Consider the following 18,993-nt stretch of genomic DNA (forward strand, 5'->3'; position numbering starts at 1 on the left):
AGCAACACAGGAAATTATTTTGTCAAATACGTGCCAACTAGCAGCGTTCAACGTGATCTGTCTATAACAGACGCGACGAATCTTACGTAGATTTATCTGAGACATCTCACGTTCGCTAAAATTGCCAAGAATCATTCCTCCTTCGTTGCGTTTCACAGCAAAGCTTTTCTCTACCCGGCTATTTTCAAATTTACCCGAAGTCACGTAAGGTCGTCTCCCTCGGATTACAGTTCGCTTACGATTTCAATTGCAATGAAGAACATGCGCATAATGTATGTTACGTTAGAAATGATTATAAATATGAATTTGCTGAAAGAATCTTAAAATACTGCTTTTGTCAGCGTTTTAAGTTTTCACTTTTAATTGAAATAAACATTTAATATTTTTTCAGATTTAATATTTATATATATATATATATAATATCATTTCAAAAGAGTGAAATTTCTGCTAAAAAGTGACAGAATTTTCATTCCTTTAAAGTGAGATTTTACTCTTTTGAAGTGAGATTCACTCCACAGAATTTTGAGAATAATATAGATGACATAATATAATAATAATATAATGATAATAAAATAAAATAATATAATAATAATAATGTAGTTGTGTAATCTATAAATTAGAGCAAGATATTTTCTTTCATAAATGAATAAAATCCTTTACATAAAAAAGCTTTAAATATTAAGTAAAAATTTTATTCCTTCCGGTTAATTCGTTCAAACAAATTAGCTACATTCCGTTTCAGAAAGATGTAATGCGTAGATTCATCGAATTTTTGTAGAAAATTCGATTGTACCATTTATGATTGATGAATTGCATCAGAAGGATGTCTTTCATCCGCATGGAGAATTCAATGGAAGAAAGGAAGAGGAGCAAGATATAGGAGTGGCATCGCGGCGCGTTCTTGTGAAAACCGCGCAATCGCACCCGGTGATTTTGTCGATCTTTCGTCTCCTTATTGAGACTAAGGACGTCGATCAGAGAGGACGACCGGGCTCGACTTAAAAATCGCAACAACTTTTTCCGGTCGCGAAGTTCCGCGACAAATTCACGAACCCAGCCAAATTCGCGTCGCGTTTTAAAATTCAAATCGGGATGCGAAACAAGAACCAACGAAATCGGTTCACTTTTTCGAGCTTCGCGCTTCGGTGACGGTGGCGAGAGGAGGAGGACCGAAAGAGTGGAAGGACGTAGGCACTAAGAAGCTGTGAGACGCCGGAGGGGAAGGTCCCGAAGAAGGGGCGCGCTCACGTGCTAGCATCTCTCTAAATTTAAATTTACGATTCGCCGGGCCGCCGCCGCTTGTCTCGCTCGTCTTTATCTTGTCCCACGGCCCTTGTGTCCCGGTCGCGTTGTTTCCCGAAATCCGGTGATCCGCACGAACTATCGATTCTCGTGATATTCTCGAGGATCTAGATTCTCCGGAGACACGCGTGATTTATGCGCGAACGGAGATGTGACGTAACTTCACTTGCATGGAAAAATTAATAATTACTATTTTATTTTAGTTTAAAAATTAATAAATCGTTTCTGAAGACGTAAGTATTGGGTTAGCTACTCGTAAAACTACAAACTAACAAAGTAACATTACATTAATATTATAATTTACCAATTAACAATATAAATGTACATAACAGTTACAGTTGTCAAGTAGAAAGTTATAATATTGATGTAATGTTACTGTTAGTTTGTGTTCTGTGGATATTTTTCTTTCTTTTTGGGAGGTTAGCACCGAATAAGACACAATATTCTTAGAATGTTATATGAATATTAAAATAGGTAAATAATATTCATAATATTCTAGAAATATTGTGTGCTTATACCACTAGTAAATGTTTCATATTTATAATAAACAATTTTTAAAAGATAATGTCTCAATGAAATTTAAATGCCATCTTTCATGAAAATTTCTTTAAATATGAATAAACATTTACTAACGATATCATTCGGTGTCAACCACGCCATCTCTTAAAAACAAAGCGAAATTATTAGCTAATAACAGAACGATTTTTCGATTACACCGAGTTTGATAAAAGTTTGTCTCAGTTTGTTATTAGTATCGACATTTCCCGAAACGACCAGTTTACCTAGCAGCTGCTGAAAGATTGCATAGATTATACAATGTTAATTGCACACGAAACATGCAACGCGAGTGTAATTATAAACCGGAGCGCCATGTCAATTAAGTAACGGCCCCGTTCACGCACGTCTTTCTTCAAAACATTGCAGGCGTAATTTGACTTTAGTCACCTAGCGATCGATATCGATCGCGGATAGATTTGTCACGCACTTCTTCGCCCTCGTTTCGGCCGCTTTTTTTTCTCTTGCAAGTGGGAGGAATTGCGGCGATCGCGGCGCACCGAGGTAATTTATCGCCTCGCGAAAGCACGATCGAACGAAGGCGTTGGAGGTAGCGCGAGGTAGAAACAGGAAGGGCGCACGGTGCAACGACCTCTTGTCGCGCGACGAATTGCATTTCGGCGTCGTCGAAATGTCGCCTCCTTTACTTTCCGCGCGCACTACGTACTTAACGTCTATACGATCTCAGTTACTTAAACATACACTTATAGAGACTTATATAACCAATTTATTATAAATATAGCCAATTTATTATTGAAAGGCAGTAATTAATTGCTCATTTGAAATACTAAAGTGCCGAACAATAATGCTTTTGAGACATAAAATAAGTAATTAATTACTGTCTTTCAATAATTAATTGGCCAGTATTAGATTTCTATAAGGGTAGATGTTTTTATTATCAGTTTTTATCAATTTCAATTACATTTAACAACAATTTTTGTAGTCTTACATATTGTTTAAATAAAATTAAATTTGTAAACGTTATGATGTTTCTCAAAATTTAACATTATAACTTAAGTTTAACATTATAATCTTAAACAAAGACGAAAGCCGACAATTTATAATTTTCATTGCAGAAACATTTTTTATCGCTTCTGTTATTAATAATGAGTAAAACTTTAATAAAAAATTAGAACTTGTCAATTTATTAATTTAAGTTTTATTCGATAATGTGGATGCATGTTGTGATTTAGTCAACCGCTAATTGGCATACGTGTGAAAATAGAAATAAAAATAATAATCACGAAAGAGAGGAGGAGAAAGGAGGGAATCAGCTACGGGAGCAGGAATTGAGAACGGGTGCAGGACGACGACCTGATGGAACTTCATCGAGTCAGCAATTTGATTTTTCGCGAGCGACAAAAAACGACGCGATTATGCCATTGTGAAGATCAATAAATACACCAGCGATTTCCGCTTTTATCAAATTTTTCAGATTTCTCACGTACGCGTGTTCGACCGAAAGACTCGAGATCCGATTTGCCAGTATTCAAAACTTCATCGCACATGCGGTACGTGAATTTTAATTATACAACTTCAATTTGGAGCGGAAGCATAACATAACATACAACTGGTTTATCATGACAGAGATACCGAGTTCGATCCTGGTAGCAATCAAAATTTTTGCGCTAGTGTCTCCTCTCGGAAAAGACCGGCAATCTCCCGAGAGTATCCTTGACCATAGAAATACCTCTCAAAAATCCGCCATTCTGCATTAATTATGTAGGTCCCATATGCTTGACGATTGAATAATCAGCGTGCGCACCACAAGCATATAAGAGAGACGTAACGCAGATCAAAGGCCAAACATAAGAGGAAACACCTCAATTCATTATCGATAGTTTAGCTCAAATCTCTTTTTTTTCTTTAGATTTTATTTTAGACGATACGAATATTAAGAGATAATGAATTATATCGTATTAATATTCATTTCTACCAATGTAGATTAACTCGGTTTAATATTTACCTTTATCTTTATCCAATTCTTAAAATTGGAACAAAATAAAAAGTAACTTAAACCGAGACTAAAGTTGATCTGCATTGGTAGAAAAATAGACACAAGTAAATTATTAAATTTCATCACATTGAGCAGTTTCTCTTTTTATACGACAGTTCTAAATCTCAAAGAGCTAACGTTTTCGCGAAAACAAAAACATAGTACGCACGCACGTACTCATGCATTTAAACCAGAATCCAGCTGACCCACTTACGACCCGGCGTATGTTCTTCCGTTACGGCGTCTCCAGGCTTCCTGCAGCTGCGTTATCGTCGCGCAGGTACAAGCGGCACGAAAGATAACGCGCTTTCGCGAGGTGTCTCATATCTGCACCAATCTCCACTAACGACGGATGTCTATCCGTCTATTTTTCAACGATATGTAGAAAATGTGGGGACATAAATGGAAATAAAACCAAAGCGTGCTCGAAAGCGATTTCGAAACGACATCTAGCTCGAGGTGCGCCTGAAATCTTTCACATGTGCCCGCATAGATCTCAAGCATGATCGTAAACGCTGATAACGCGCGTGGCGAATATCGATATCGAGGGGCCAGGCCGCGCGCGATCGCATCTGAAACTGATCCCGGTGAAGACGGCGCGAGAATGGTAACATCGAAAATCCACTTTCTAATCCATCGCGTCCGCGTTAACGCGATATCGCGTTTCAACCGGCGCGGCATGGCGCGGCGCAGCTTACTATGATTTCAGGCCGACGTGGGCGCGCGCCGTTATTAACGTGTGAACTATGACACTGCGAAATGATGCAGAAGACTCTCCTCCTTGCTCGACAGACAGAATGTATTATAGATAGACGCAGTTTCGAAGGAACAATGTCGTGACACACCATACCTATCGGATTTTATTACGATTTTATATATGCAAATGCATGCCTATTTTATGAAGATATAAATATTTTAATACTCAACATATATCGAATATGTTTTTCTTTTTAATATTTCCTAACACATAATAATATGTACGCATTCAGAGAAAAACGTCTACAACTATACAATTGTTTAATAAGTACAATTAGCGTATATAGTAGTATAAACGTACATAGTTAAAATAACTATTTAATATCTACGATCAATAATTATAAATAATTTATTCAATCGTTGTACATTAATTCTATGTATAATGAAACTTGTATATCTGTTACCTTTATAGTTGCTACCATTACGTTTTCTGAATGTTTTGCTAAAGTATCTAAAAATTTAGCTAGAGAGAGATACAGATTCGAAAATAATTTGGTTAAACCATCAAAATAATAATATATGACGTAGAGATCTTCTAATCAGAGTCTGGCCTAATAAGAGCGTGTCGTTCTGCAAAATCCTATGAGTGATTAAAGATATGTGCTATCTCTCTCTGACTAACGCAAATTATTAGAAAATATGAATTAATCAAAAGTGACCTTCTTATGAATAATCGTTGATTAGAGGTTCTCTACGACACTCAAGCTAGTTGCTAAAGTATCAAAGCTTTTTGCAGCATTTTGCTTCAGCGTCGTAATACTTATCTTAATGCCAAAGTTATTTTCAAATCTACAGCTAAATTTTTAGATATTTCAGTAAAACCGTATAAAACTAAGATTAGTGATAAAATTTGTCGCAAGACGTTCCATCTGGAATTCGAAATCACCAGTAATTATTAAAATTTTGATCACGATCTAGAGTGAAATTCGATCTAGAGTACGATACAAATCGTCGTTCAACACGAAATTCATACCGGCTATTTTATTAGCTCCCACGTTCGATTGGGATTTATCGAAATGCGTTTTCATCAGGAGAGATGCATTTGCTCTCTAATCACTGCATTCATATTCGATCGAAAACGGGTATTCGAGCGTATATGTGCGTAAATACCACTGTTCGAAGATCGTTGTCAGGGAACGCGAATCAATCAGCTGATCCGGCAGCCGCGGTTGTTGTGGCGCATTCTAAGAGAGGAGTGTCACCGTGTGCGCACCATGGCACGCGGATAACACGCTCACCGGCTGCTGCGTGTGCAGTGGAGCCAGCGGAGAAACCATGCAAAACGGCTGTCGGTAGTCACTGGCGGCGCGTAGGTGAGTGGACCAGGTGGCGAGATAGTGTAAGAGGTAGAGGAGTGCAGAGAGCGAAGGAACAAACCTGACGACAGCAACGACGACGACGACGACGACGACGACGACGACGACGACGACAACGACGACGGCGGCGAGGTGGCAGTGGCGAGAAAGAGAACAGAGGCAAAGAGAAGATAGAGAAGAAAAGCTGGAAACGAGCTAGCCTGCCGAGCCAGCGGGGACAGCCGGTGGCTGGAATGTGGGTTAGGCTCTCCCCATAGGTGGGCCCCGGTCTAATTATGAATTAATTCCTGAATAACGGTCGATCTCACACTCGTACGCGGTAGCAGCTACCGGTACGAGAGGTCCGGATTCATTGCGCGTCGTCGTCGAGTGACGCAGGCAGCGCGATGGAAATGCGATCGACGCGAGAACCGGTCGCGATAGGACGGTCCGCGCGTCTGCCTCTCGCAGACTCACATTTCCAGCCACTTCCTGCTCCGCAGGAAGATATCTTGACGTCACGTTGTTCTCTGTAAGCTCGACGTCGATTTACGATCCCGCACGATCGCCACCGGCTACGCGAGGCGGAGGATCGATGGTCGCGCGTGGTCTCTCACGGAGATTTTGATGCTTGTTCTCTAATAATGACATCGCATTCCATCCAGTGAATCGTTACCGACGTTTTTAATGGCTTTATCAGGCGCGGATTATTCTTAACGTTGTCATTGATATTCTTATGATCGCGAAAGATACGCACTATTAGCAAGAGAAGCTTTTTGCGTGCATGTCACAGAATAGGAGGCATTATATATACATACGTCAGATTTTGCAATCAAATGACGTTTATGTAATCAAAACTATTATATGTTCGATTGTGCGCTATTGTAATCATATCTTCGAACAACGTTCAATATTTGATGGATATTTTATTCTAGTATAAAAACATGAGAAATCGTTAAACTCAGAGCTTGATTAGAAATTAAACGCTAACACTGTTTTAAGATTATTTGTAACTATGCACAAAATAAAAAATTCTACATTTAATTAAATCTACATTTTATTGAATATTCCAAAAATATACAGGGTGCTTTTGAATTCGCGTCCGCGAAGTACAAGACGTCATATTGTACACTAAAAGAAACAATTCTTTCCTTTTGCAAAATTGCGTCTGACAAGTAATTTTTGCAGGTTGAAGTTGTACGAGTAAACGCAAAAATTATTTATCGAATGTAATTTTACTACAGAAAAAAGTTATTTGTTTTAGCACAAAAAACAACTTTTTCCTTTAGCAAAATTGCGTCCGATAAGTAGTTTTTACAGGAGAGCAGGTTAAAGTCAACAAATAAGGGCAAAAATTATTTATCGGACGCAATTTCATTAAAGGAAAAAGTTGTTTGTTTTAGCATAAAGTATCATGTCTTGTACTTCGTGGGCGCGAATTTGAAAACACCCTGTATAACAATAATTTTCAGAAAAATTTGAATATATATACATACAGTTTTTGTCGTAGTAAATTTTAGAAAGAACTTTGCTTTAGAAATTTGTTAGAGAAGAGAACAAGATTCTTGACCTGGCTCGCACGAGCTCCTTTTAAACGGAACTGCCCACGGCAACCTATCGCGAATAATTCACAGTGAGACACGACGAGCCTGCCTTTGACTGACGTGGCATTGACTTGTCAGGAGACTCGTCCTGACAAACGATCTCGGCTATGACACCATTAAGCGCCTGTCATATGTACCAATACGACGAGAAGTCGAGAACAATTTCCAGAAAGATATATGATATGTTTAATTTTACACTAATAATAAGTAAAAAATTTTATATTTGCAAAGTTTATTATGAAACTTCAAATCTTCACATTTCAATCAACGGTTTTGCACTAATTTTATCTCGTTTTCAAAATTTTACGATTCTTAATTAATTCACTATGCACCTCATTTCATTCTGTATCATTATAATTCGTATTTTACGCAAATTTTATTATGAATAGGATTTTTATGAACTAAAAATATTCCAAAAGTAGGGAGAAACGTTTAGATTTTTATATATAAATATATATATATATATATATATACACACCACTTTTTTTATTGTCTCTTGTAAGAATGTTTATATTATCTTCTGATTTATAGCCTTTAGAATCTTGATCTGTTCACATCGCCCAATGTTAATTTTTCACGAGAACCTTGTGAAACACGACAGTGTAAAAAAGTGAAAAATTATGTACTGATAGAAGTGTTAAGGAAAATCACAAAGAAACTTTTCAGATATATTGGCGATATTCGAAGATACATACACCAATGATTAATGGCAAATCACGTCGATAATTAAAATCGATAATTATCTCGAGTATTAATAACTGGTCGTTATCCTTAAAGTTAACAAATAGTGAAGATACGTTCTTTCTTTGTTCTCCTTTATTCTCCTATGGTCCCGTCGTAGATCTTATTCTGCTTCATCTCGTTGCTGACCGAAACGGGCCCGAAGGGCCCAACTTTGCGGCTCAGAGGGTGGACGCGCGTACGCACCGCGGAGCGAGGGCAGCGAAGGGCGCGGAAAGGAGCGGAGACTGAAGAGACAGGGTGGGTGCAGAAGAGCAAAGTCACCGATTTAAATTGAAGTCGGGGAACACCCGCGAGGGAGAAACGTTCGCTGGCCTATCAGGTTTAATAACACCCGGCACCGACTCTATCTGAAATTACGGATGGTGCTGCGATCGGGGCGGCCTTTCCGTCTTATTCTTCTTCTTTTACCTCTTCCTCGTCTTCTCCTTCGTACTCGATTCGAAGATCCCCGATCGAGATGATCGTCGAAATATAATTCATCGAGACGCCAAGCTCGATAGTAGCGCGGGAAACGTTTATGATGCGGAGCATCGCACCGGTTGGAGCAAGCTTGTATCAACGGAAGAAACTTTGCATTGTAGCGTGAGATTCAATGACTAAAGCGAAAACAACTATTTTTCTGTGTCAACAAATTTATCTAAATGGATTTATCTAAATAAAATGATTTGAAAATCATTTTGTTAAACAACCAAAATAATTATGTAGGAAGTGATTATCTCGAGCGTAATGGTGCAAAAACTTTTCAGCAACTAATTTGAGATTTCTACACTCTAAATTTCTTACAATTTTCTCACTCCAAGAAAGTGAAAATATAACCACCCTCGAAAAAAAATGAAAATATTTTATCTCGAAAAAGAGTGATAATTTTCACTCTTTTTAGAGTGAATTTTTACTTCAAAGGAGTGAAATCTCACTAAAAAAAAAGTAAGATTTCACTCTAAAAAGAGTGAAGATCGTCACTTTTTTCCAAGAAATGAAATATTTTCACTTTTTTGAAGAGTGGTTGTATTTTCACTCTCTCAGAATGAGATTTCACTGCAAGAAATTTAGAGTGTACATAATTATTTTAATAATCGACATTATTTGTAGGACTGTACCTATCTAAATTTTTAGATATATCAGCAAAACTGTCCTTTTTGTGAATTTTACAACTGGGAAATGAAAGAACGACCACTGTACATTTGTATACACAGTAAAAATATTTGTTTGAAGTATCTGAAATTTAGATATATAAAAAAAAATCTGGAAAATAATTTTATTAGATCAAAATAATTCTGCAAGAAACTCAAGCATGACGAGTAAAATTTTTGACATTCTAGCAATTGACTTGAATATCTTTTTTTTGTACAATATTTTAATAATTCAACAAAATTATTTTCAGATCTGTATTTAACTAAACTTTTACACTAAAAAAAATTTCTGGTTAAAAATGGACGAATCAGAATTTTCTCTCTGGTTAAATTTATTAGAATTCTAGTTGAGATAACTAGAATTCTAATAAATGTAGCAATACGTAACACCTTTTTTGTTTATATCTGTAAAAGTTGAAGGAGAATCTTCCAAAAATATCTTAATGATTTAATATGTAAAAAAAATTCTTCCTTTGTAATTCATAAATTTCAGTTTAATATTCTAAAATGTCAAGAGAATGGCCTGTCGATTCATATCAGTTGCGACGTAATGAAAACGCTCGTGACATCTTTTGTGGTCCCTCGCGACGAGGAATCGCGTGCTAATTCGATAATTAGCGCGACATTTCTCGCAAAAGTATCTCGCCCACGGTCCATCCACGGTGGTTGTGCCGTCAGGCTGCGATTCGCCTCCATATTTATAAGTTCCATACCGCTGAACTCTCGATCGCGTCGTAATTGAAAACCTGCTGAATTAGCTATTAATTCCTCGCGGCCTAATTTATGCGAAACGACCTATAACTATTCATAGGGAGCGCTGATTCTTCGTTACTGTCCGCCGTAGAGAACATGATTCGTGTTACTCTTTTCTACGTATGCGCATCGTATAGTCGAATTTGCATATCCTTGCGATCGATTATCATCGACGAAATCGCACTGTCGCCACTTCCCTCTTCGATATTTACACGAAACAATAAAATATTTATCTAAAGTCTCACGTACTTTTCGTAATAGTGTTACGAATACATAAAATTATTGTGAAAAGATCGATTATTCTAATCACTAAGAAAAAAAAAGCAATTAAGTTTAAAAATTAAATTAATTGCATATCTGATGTATTTTAATTAGAATTTAATAAAATACAATCTCGAGATTTAAATGTCTCCGAGGAAAAAAATATATGGATTGACATCTAAATAAATTAGCTATGCAAATGCATTTCAGCAGAGTACCCTAAGACGACAGAGAGAATATATTTTCCAGCCTATGTGTAGACAGGCACAAATAATAAACGCAAAACGCGTGATGCCACATGTGTCTGTCATTTGTCATATGACCTGCTTTTGTCTCCGCTTTTTAATTTGCCTATTCAGCTTGTGTTTGACGAATGATTGGTTTGTAAGCAGAGAAGAAAGTATGAAGAAAAAAAAGGATAACAATACGTTGCAAAAAACGAGAAATGTAGACACCGAAAAGTTGAAAGTAATTAATTATCGATCGATTAAAAAAATAATTTCTATTTTCTTTGAAAGTCGTCTTGAAACATTTTCTCATTTATTACAAAAGTCACTTTGACATTGCGGATAATATAGATCAATATTCGCAATAATATAGAGTTGTAATACCAGTAAGAAGAAAAAAAACGTTAATTAAGAATTTACGTGAAGATAACGCGTTAGTAGGACTTACTTCCTTCCGTTTGTATCATCTAAGATATAAAACTCTTTGACATTACTATGGCTAATTAAGACGCTATTAGATAGGCAGATGCGAAAGATTAAGATTCGTGAAAGAATAGGATGAGGAGGCGAGCGAAGAGGGAAAGAAGCAGAGAAAGGGCCGAAACGAAGGTGAAGAAACGCACATTGGAACTGTCGGGTAAAGCCGCGGTGGAGACGCGGGAGGCAGAGAGGTGGAAAGGAGGCAGACGAAAGAAAATCACGCGTGGTTCGTCATAAGAGGAATTCCTTTGGCGATACTGGAACCTCTCTCTCTCTCTCTCTCTCTCTCTCTCTCTCTCTCTCTCTCTCTCTCTCTGTCCTACTCTCACCGCGTCTTCTTCTTCTTTCCTCCTTACTCTCTCCCATCTCCTCTGGCCCAGAGACCCCGTGCTTTTTTACTGGTTTATGGGATTTTTTTCACGCGGACCGCCGAGTCGTACATCAGAGAAGGCTGACTGTGAATCTCCTCTTTTCTCTCTTCCTCCGATACGCTCGGTCTCTCATGCGCATTTCGTTGAGAAAGCAGGAGAAAGAGATAGAGGAAGAAAGGGGGAAAGGAGAAAGGGAAAGAGCAAGCGGGCAAAGAGGAGGGGAAACAATAAAAAAGAGCAATGCCAGCCGCCATAAAAACAACTGAAAGTATTAAAAACTTTAGGCCTTTTACTGCCGAGCTGCCTCGAAGAGGCACGGTCGGATATATACGCGAGAAGTCAACGATGACGACGAGAACGATGCACCGAGATGTTTCGCGGTGTTGATACTCGCGCAATTAGTTAAATTATCAGTGTTTGAAATTAAGTCAGTTACTTTTCAGTCGTATTACTTCGAACAGTGGAGACACGAGTTTACGTTTCTTTTTATACGTTCAATTAGAGATAAACTGTCAAAGTAGATATAATATTTATATTGAGTGTAGGCGAACGTACTTTTAAACGTATGTTTCATGGCGATATCATCGTAATTAACACCATACTTGTATTTGCATCGTAGATAACAAAGCCACGTGCGGGTAAAATTGAATATATTACTCGCGAGAGAGTGTAAGCGTTATTAAAAGCACAGAAGATTATATCGTACACCGCGTTTTCATCGACATATCACGCGTCACGTCTTCAAGTTTCACCGCCATACCATGGGCGTATGGTCTTAATTAGCGTATATATTTATATCAGATAAACGAGATAAAAATCTACGCGCAATTAAATGCTTGAAAATTTGACACTATTCGCGCGAGTATACTTAACGGCGATGACTGAAGACTTCGCACGTAATTAACAAAATTAGCATATATAGTTACATCGAGGATGATGAATAATAAAAGAAGTGTGGAAGGAAATGTATAAATAAATCGAGTTTGAGCAGAAATACTGTAAACAAAAGCAGATGAGAATCTGACGCGGCGCGGCGCGGCGCGACGAACCGTGGAAGAAAAAGAAGACAGACCGAGGCAGGAGGACGGCCGACCCTCGTAAAATTATCGTACTTTAATAAAACGTGTCGTGCAAAACGCGAGGATAACGAGAAAATATAGGGTTCGAAAGACTCGTGAAATTTATAGAGCGATCGCCGCGCCGGCGCGCCGGAGGAAGAATCGCTTTTTGGAGTCGCGCCGTTTGGTCGACTCGTCTCGAGTTGGCCCGTTCTCGGCTATGCAGCCACAATAAGATCTCGAATAAATCAGATGTTCGTGTCTCGAGAGGACACGGTAGCTCAGCGGATAAAGATTCGTCGCAGTAAAAGAGCCTTTAGCAATTCCGTGGGGAAAGTCGGGCGGTAAAAAGTTGGGGAAGTTTCAATATGGCAACAGGTGTCCCATAGAAGTTGCATTTCGGTCCAAGTTCCAAGGAAATTGCGCATTCAAAGAATGGAAAAAAAATCACATTTGATAGAGATACATAAATGCTTTGATAGACAAAAGATGACCCTACATGGTCAGTAATATGCATACTGATCAGTAATATTGAATCAATAATACTGACAGTATGCGTTAATATTTTTAGTAATTTTATTTTATTTTTATTTTACACGATCAGTATTATTGACAATATGTATCACTTTAAATTTACATATATTATCTATTGCACTGCGACATACTGAGACATGGGTTCTAATAAAGCGATAATCGAGAATCAAAATCTAAACACTGTCAGTATTCTGGTCAATCCATTAATATCAACCACACATGATCAGTATATTGTCAGAATTTGTTAATACTGACAATATTATTAACCGTTTCGCCTAAAAACTTTTAGGTCGATAACTTTATTTCCGATACTACAGGACGGTTCACCAAATATCTACTTCTAGTTTTCAAAGTTTGGTACAATCAATGTATATCAGTTTTGTATCAATTTTGTTAAAAATAAATGTTATTCAGGTGTTCCAGACTTATCGTGACAATTGTTAATGGCAAATTTCTGAGATCCTTTCAAGATAATCCTAATAGCAAACTGTTAAGAAGGTATTAGTTTTGGAATGAGAAGGATTTAAGGTTAATCAATCGAACTGTCCACAATATTTTCGCGCTCAGGCATGACACATTGCACAGTAGCAAAGATGTTTAGAAGAATAAAAGAGAAAACACCTTCATTATTATGTGCCATGCTTAAGTACACAAATTTTGGACAGATCGATCAAATTCAAAACCTTATCATTTATAAATTACTGTAGTCTCGATATTTTCTGATATTAGAATCTTTTACTCGAAACAATCTCAGGAATCTGTCATCAATGGTCGTCATGGACACCCTGTGTGCCAAATGGTATGACATTTCATGCGTCACTCTATACTATAAAACAGATATCACGTTAATAAATATTTAATTAAATTCTTTCCCGATTATAGTCTGCGTTGGTCGTCTGAATAATCAATGAACGTTAGCTTCGATTACAGCACAGAAAACCATGCATGGTATAATATGTTCGATTGAAATCGCATACAATAATAGTACATAAGCAATTTGCTGTGATTGAAAACAAGTTGAAACATTTTTTTTTATCGATTTGCCTTTAACACAATTTTCCAGACGAGACGAATGCGAACTCAGTTATTTTCTCGCGTGGATCACGTCTCGTGTTGTTCATAAAAGCAGCGGAGTCCGTTTTCGGCACAAAGCAAAATCTCGTACTTCAAACAACGGCTAATTCAGCAAATTAAGATAGCGCGACAAGGAAGGTGGCGAGCGAACGAAAGAGAAGGAAGCAGCGTAGAGCACCAGTTTAGTAGCAAGTGCTGTAAATTCTCGATTCTTTAATCTTGGTAAACCTTCAGTGTTCCCCTATCGTTCCCCGACCGTCCCTCAAAGACCTGACCCGCGGTGTCTAGCGAAAGATCGCGGTACTCCTCGAGGGCGTCTTGCGCATACACACGTACACACGTCCACACGCACGGCGCGTCGAGGGAGCCTCCGAGCAGTAAATCTTGCGGACAAACAATCATAATTTTCGAAGAGCTAACAAAAAGCAAGAGACTCTTTAAAGGGAGCCGATGCCAGGCAACATGAAATGCGGCCGCCTCCGCTTCTCCAATTGTTTCGTGGTTTTCTTCCCCTTCCTCTCGAGTTCTCTCTCCGTTCACGTTTCTTCGTTCTCAACCGAACCTTCTTTTCCTTCCCGAATAGATCTCTCTCTCTTTCCACCGTTCCCGTACCTTACAACGTATATCACCGTATATCGATGCCCCGGTTGTCCTCTGTCCTCTCTTCTTTCTCCCTTTCTTCTTCTTCTTCTTCTCCTTTCCGATTCCTATTCTACCTTTCCTGATTTCTTCATTTCTTCCTTGCGGCATCCTCCTCCCTTCGTCACGTCTGCTACATCTTCTGTTTCTTTGTCTCATTTTTGTGCGCGTCCCTCTCGATTATTCGATCGATTCATACGATTCTCTCACTGTATTTTCTCGCGTTTCCTTGCTCTTTAACCTTTTTTTTATGATTTTTTTACGGATTTTTTCTTAAAAAAATTTTTGTTTTTTGTATAATATATGTATATAGTATTTATTCTTTTGTTCTTAAGACGTCTCATATTTTTCAAATGTTATTAAGTTTAATAATTAATCGAAATAAAAATTAAAAAAGATCTTTGCCGCGAAGCGATTACAAAGCCGAGCACGCACAAAATATTACGTGTTTGATTAGCGTTCACGTATAGCAAGATAATAACGCTAATTATACCGTAAATAAGAGTATTACGGTAGAATGTGCTTACAAATCATATGAATTTATTATATTTTTGTTTAATAACTAGATTGCAACACCCATGAATTTATGTAACAGTGTAAGACTACGATGAAAATGAGATAACGTATATATGTAGAATGGCCGTAGAGAAACGGCGACAATTTTTGCGAAAGAAAAAAAAACGAAAATGAGGGAGGAAGGGGGAAGAAGTGACATAATCTCGCTCGAGAACTTTCCTGTCGGGAGATCGAGGTCGAATTCCGACAGGAAGGTCGACGTTCGTCGGGATGATAATTTTCGAGTCGTGGCCGTGTTATCCGACTATATACGATTTAATGTCGTCGCGTAAAGTATACAAGTTAGCGAAAAGAATTTTGTTAAAGTATTAAAAAATTTAGGTAGACAAATTTAAAAATAATTTTGTTAGAGTAGTAATTATGTTAAAATAATTACGTTAAAAACATTCAAGTATAATGAGTAATGCTGCAAAAAGTGACATTCTAGCAACTAGCTTGAGCGTTTTATATAATATTTTGATGATCTAACAAAATTATTTTCAGATGTATATTTAGTTAAATGTTTAGATACTTCAGCAAAAAAGTTTTTACGTATAATATTGCAGGAGAACAAATTGAAAGCCAAAATATAATACGAAATACAATTGGAGGTAAACAGATCAACATTTAGATAGTTTGTCGAATTGTCGTACAGTAACTGTCTAAACTTTTAAAATAAATCTCACTCTTTTTCAAGACTAGTTCAATTTTCGTTCTTTAGAGTGAGATTTCAAAAAATTTAGAAAGTAATATTTTTTGCCTAATTCATCTACTTTTGAACGGGCACGCTCCGGCGAGTTTTCCTAGCGGATTTTTGTGTAGCAAACCCCACGAAATCAGGAACAATTCTACGAGCTAATTTCGTTCCCTCGAGACACACTTCGGAGCGCGAAAATTCGCGGAGCTCAATCGGGACAAGGAAGCTGCCAACTTCTTTACATTTTGTCGTGCAACCCATCACTGCTTTGTGTGGCACAATTTAAGTACATTATCGCTAACCTTGTTTCGGCCAAGAAAAGTTTATGGACGACGCTTATTGGCTATAAGCGACATAAATAAATGGCAGGAATGCGGAAAATAGCGAGGTTTGCGAAATGTTCACGCTAGAAATACGACTTCGTTCATTTGTTTCAAGTGAAATAAGACGATGTGAAATCGGTTGACAACTGTATATAATGTACGTACATGCATACAGCTTCACAAGAGATAAACTGCTGATTCGTTAAAACTTTATATAGTAATTTAATATATGTTATAATGATAATTTTGTGCGCAAATTATTTTAAGAAACATAAAAGAATTTAAGAAAGATCAATTATTATCCAAAAGATTAAAAAGAAATGAAATAGAAGATAATAAATTAATTCAGAAGACGAAGAAATTAATTGCACACCTCATCTTTTTAGAATAATGTTACATGAAAATGACGTGTTTCTATCAAAATACTGAATTACCTTCTTTTTTACTCTACAAAATTATCTCGGAACTTTACACATCAGAGAATTTCCCAGCAGTTTTTCCCACTCCTCAAATTAACGGCTTATGCAGTAAGATGGTCGTTTGTAAGAACCGGAAGCAAACTTTACCTCTTGCTGTCTAACTGGTATCTCCGTTCCTGCCGCGAATCACTCCCGTCAACATCACCATAGTTCTGACGTGCGTTTCGGCGATTATCCACACTAATTCACCTCCGACTAATCGACTCCAGTCCGCTCACTTAGAAAACGTGACAATTCAATGTCGCTCGCGCACCAAATTCGCAGAATCTCTGCGATCACTCACACCGAACGATCCAGATTCGAATCTTCGGAATTATCGTCGACCAATCCTTGTCACGGGGCTTTCAAAAACTTCTTCAGGGAGTCCCAATTCGCGAGGAATACGAAGCATGCGTCAGCTTCTTCCTCTTCGAAATCTCCCAGATCACTTCCACCCTCATCGAACACTTCCAGTGCCACCCTGAACGTCGTCACTTAAAATCCTCGAATTTTCGAAAGCATTCAAACAACGATCATTCGACATTCTCGACTGACTCTTCATAATCTTGTCAACCCGAACGATTAGCAACTCTCCCAATCAGCCACCAATGATTTTTGTCCTGACGGTTAAATCTCATGGTGCACAATTTCAGATTTAATTTCTTGACTGGAGCTTATCACAAACTTGGATTAGAATGCCTATTTCATTATGATGTAAAGGGAGGATTATTGAAACTCAAAAGGTAACAGTTTTGTAGTAACGGCACTGCGTAGATTTAATCAAGGTCCCCTATTAAATATACACCAGAGAAATACAAATACGTCGTTTCCTTGTTGGCAGCGTTATCGCGATACTTCAAAACTGTCGTTCCCCGATGAATCCTCGTTGTTTCGAGACGACACGCGCGGGTTCTCCACCCGTGAAACTCGGTATCCGTGTGTCTTCGATTCTCGAGGTTGTCTAAGCACCCGCGACGAAGAGGGAGGCACGCGCTCGCGAGCGCGCGCGCGCGCGCGCGCGCGTTCGATCAAGAGGGGGAAGAAGTGGGGGTGGTCTTCCGAACTCCACGTCCGAAGAGGGCGGTTCGTTTCGCGTCTTCTTCAAGCTCGCGGAAATTCGTTCTGCCACGCGCTTTTACCACCACCCTCAGCGGCAAACAAGGGTCGCCACCCTCGCAATGATAACGACTATTTCGTCACCTCCAGAATCTTAGGGTGGTTCTCCAGCGAGCCCAGAAATATCAGACGGGAGAGTGCGCGTGGCTCGACTGGCGCGAGATGACTGAACCCCTCCAAAGGGTGAGAGACAGAGACGGCGGAGAGGGGAGGAACAGGGGGAAAGAGAGGGAACACACAGTTCTTCCCTTGGCCCCTCTTTCACCGACAGAGAAAGACCGCGGACTTCGGGGGCCCCCACCAATCTACCATCCATAGGTTGCCCCACCCCGTCGAGAGCAGTGACGCGTCGCATTCTCCCCGCCTTCGCCCGACGTTCCGCCGCCTCCCACCCCCGACGGTGTACGTCGCTGCCTCTTTCCCGTCGACCCCCGACGTCGTCGCGGTACCACCACACGGCTATGATGATGACGGGGGCAAAGAGACGGAGTTCTGCCACCGCCGAGCAACTCCTTCCTCTTCTTCCGCTCCTTGGCCGCTGTCGCACGCATTCGTCCACCGGCTGGCGAACCGCACACACCTCTCTCTCTGCACGTTGCCGCTAAAATTCCCCTACACGCGCGAGTGACTGGGTGGTCTCGTGGGGGTAGTTTCGCGAAAAATCTTAACCCTATCATCAACGACTAGTTAACAAAATTACCTCGGAATAGTAAGTAAATTATCTTCATTGTCATGAAAAGAATTGTATATGGCATGACGATGTGAATCTTTATTATACAATTTTTTTTTTAATTCTGAATTAACTTTCGATAATAAAAGGTTTAACGTAACATATTCTAATTTTTTTCCGATGTATAATTTGATTATAAAAAAAATTAATTTTTACAATACGTCCTATAATTCATTGTAAATATTTTTTATACGTTTCGCGCTATACATATAACGAAATCATAATGTTCAGAATTATGGTTTCGTTATATGATATGACAAAAAGGTCGTGATACAGGAATTAGAGCCAAAACTGCTGTGTAACTCAATACACCATTACGCGCGATTCGCGTACAG

The 18,993-nt window shown here is 38.6% G+C and overlaps 1 protein-coding gene across 3 annotated transcripts in view; it reads right to left on the reverse strand.

The window, feature by feature from the left end:
- Positions 1 to 17,747, reverse strand: part of LOC108762310 (zinc finger protein castor homolog 1) — a 99,331-nt gene extending 81,584 nt beyond the window's left edge. For all 3 annotated transcript variants that reach the window (XM_018509254.1, XM_018509252.1, XM_018509253.1), the window contains exon 1: positions 16,921 to 17,747. The gene's annotated coding sequence lies outside the window, so the exon portion shown is untranslated. The remainder of the gene's footprint in view (positions 1 to 16,920) is intronic.
- Between the last annotated feature and the right edge of the window lie 1,246 nt (positions 17,748 to 18,993).

Source organism: Trachymyrmex cornetzi, unplaced genomic scaffold (assembly GCF_001594075.2).
Source record: "Trachymyrmex cornetzi isolate Tcor2-1 unplaced genomic scaffold, Tcor1.1 scaffold293, whole genome shotgun sequence".
NCBI lineage: Eukaryota > Metazoa > Arthropoda > Insecta > Hymenoptera > Formicidae > Trachymyrmex > Trachymyrmex cornetzi.